This window comes from Neomonachus schauinslandi, chromosome 1, assembly GCF_002201575.2.
Source record: "Neomonachus schauinslandi chromosome 1, ASM220157v2, whole genome shotgun sequence".
Lineage (NCBI taxonomy): Eukaryota > Metazoa > Chordata > Mammalia > Carnivora > Phocidae > Neomonachus > Neomonachus schauinslandi.
Window position 1 is genome coordinate 39,076,345 of NC_058403.1, and position 2,772 is coordinate 39,079,116.

At 35.0% G+C, this 2,772-nt stretch overlaps 1 pseudogene; it reads left to right on the forward strand.

The window, feature by feature from the left end:
* The first annotated feature begins 1,222 nt into the window (after positions 1–1,222).
* Positions 1,223–1,932, forward strand: LOC110579765 (annotated as a pseudogene).
* The last annotated feature ends 840 nt before the right edge of the window (positions 1,933–2,772 follow it).

Here is a 2,772-nt window from a genome sequence, read left to right on the forward strand (position 1 = left end):
ATCATTTAGGAAGTTTTACAATGCACAAGATAATACTTTGTGATCAAAATGGGGATACTCTGTTCTTCCAGGTGGGGAGTGAGGCAGTCGGTTCTATTCCATACAATCTTTAAGAATTCAGAAATATGGATTGCCTGGGGTGGCTCAGTTGGTTAAGCGTCTGCCTTCAGCTCAGGTCAGGATCCCAGGATCCTAGGATCCTAGGATTGAGTCCCACATTGGGCTCCCTGCTCAGCGGGGAGCCTGCTTCCCCATCTGTCTGCAGCTCCCCCTGCTTGTGCGTGTGCACTCTCTCTGACAAATAAAATCTTTAAAAAAAAAAAAAGAATTCAGAAACATAAGTTTTATTTATCAGAAGGAATTCTACTATTTTTATGATAATCAAAACTTCTAAAGTTTGAGAAAAAGTGACTCAGTTCCACATACTTGGAACATCTTATTTCTCAGTAATTCTACTGAGGTCAATTCAACTAAAACAATTTTTTGAATCCCTACTACATGCCATAAATTGCTTATGAGCTACAACTATGATGGGAAATTTTAATGAGTTCTAAAAAAACATTAAATGAAAGAACCTTCAATAAAGCTATTTTGTGGAATCATGTTAACAAGGTGCATTATTCAAATATACAAGTCAATTGAAATATGCAATGAAAATTTCATTGAATGTATTTAGAGGAAATGAAAAAACTGGAGAACTATAAAGGGCCTGTTCTTCAAAGGGAAATGGATTATACCAGGTTTTCTGCAAGAATGCCATTCTATTCAAAAGCAATATAATGCCTCTGCCCAGAAGGATCTAAAACAGACTCTGATATTAATATATAGCCCCACCATCAGCTTTTAATCAAATGAGCATGACATAATCTAGCAGAAGTATTTACCCCTCATTTAAAAAAAGGGAAAAAAAAGAAAAAAAAAATCCCAGTTTCAAAACAAGAGCTACAATAGCAGGCAAAGCCACAAAGATTAAGAAGCCAAAGAAAACTACTTATAAAATGAATACATACATTTTTAGAGTTTTAAGGATCTTTGATCTTCACTTAGTCTAAACTTATTTTACAGTTAAAAAAAAAAAAAAAAAGATTCGCTAATGATTATTCCAGCTTCAGATATAAGCCTGGAACCCAGAGCTTCTGACTGCCAGTCTACTTTGACAGGATAGCTTTCAAAACTTAAATAAAAACTGAGTTGAACTGTTTTGTCCCTCTCTGCCCACCATATGAGAACTGAGACGGAGAAGGTTACAGATACGGCAGCTATTAGGATGGAAAAGCTGACAACCATTCCTGCAGGTCTGATATGTGCATCTATAACTGTGCATACAGCTAAAGAATATAAAAAGCAGCTAGTAAAACCAGAGCAGCTCCCCATATATACTGCACCACCTCTGCAGTCTAAATAGGTTGAAGAGCGGCCATTTACAAGTGGGCTTTGCATCCATCCGCACTCCAGCTGGTCCTTATATTGGCTGGTGCAAGGGTGTTTATGTGTTTGTGAAAAATGGGATAATGGATACAGTACAATTTGGAAAAGGTTCTACGTTTAGGAAAACTTCTTATCCACTGGTACTGTCCACTTTAGGAGCAACTGTTTGCTACCCAGTTCAGTCAGTAATAATTGCGAAGGTAACTGAGAAAAAGGCATATACAACAAGCCAGCAAATTTATGAAGCACTTAAAATATTGTTGGGGGGGGGGGGGGAAGTCATTTCCTAAACCTAAAGAAAAACTAAGCTAGGAAATTCTGCTGAAATAGAAATATCTGAAAAAACAACTGACAGCCTGAAATACTCAGTGTCCTTGCCAACAGAACTCAGCTCTGAAAGATAAAATCAGAATCCACCTCAGGTGCTACAGTTTATGCCTGACCCCAAAGATCATGGATCACGGGCAGTCCCATCCAGAAGATGTAGATATGTACAGCACTTGAAGCTGAAATAGTCTGCATAGAGAACTATGAGATGTGTGAAGTTGAAAATAATGATGAAAAAATTATGTAAAGGGTAACTGTGACACAGAGTATAACTTTTTTTTTTAAGGTATAACTTTAAAACCAAGTTTTTCCCTCACGTCTTCTAATGTAATGTACAGTTTGACCAATCACATAAGGGATTAAAACACAAACTGTGAATCTAAGCCAAACAATATTAAATGATTGACGAAGAGGCAGAAGTATTGGGATGCATTTAATGATTTTTGGGTGTATATAAATATTTATACAGATACATATACATATTTGCTTTAACATCTTCAAATTAATGTCAGCTAAATTAGAATGGTGTGTAGAAGGATGTGTTCCCCCCTTTTTATTCCCCAGAGCTTGAATAAAATATCCATATTTTATGACCAAAAAAATTAAATAAAAACTATTTTTGACTCAATGATGTGATATTAATATATTTTCATAGGATTATGGGGAAAATATCTAAATATATACCATCAATTTGATGTATTCAAGCTTACAACAACAAAAAAACACTAAACTTCGTAGTCTAGAATCACATTATAGACTAAGTGAGCATTCTATCAAAACAAAGCAATTTAGTATAACAGGAAGAAATTTCCTCTAAATGCTTCATTATTCTTTCAAAGGTACTAAAGAACATTCCTAAAACCACAGAGCATGAGACAGCCACAGATAATTGAGGAGTTATCCTATTGTCTGCGATATATTTTGGATACAACCAAAATGGAATAAAAATATATATGAAATATCCTTTCTATTTAGAAACATTAAATTTTATTCTTATAAAAAGATGCTAGGGTTACT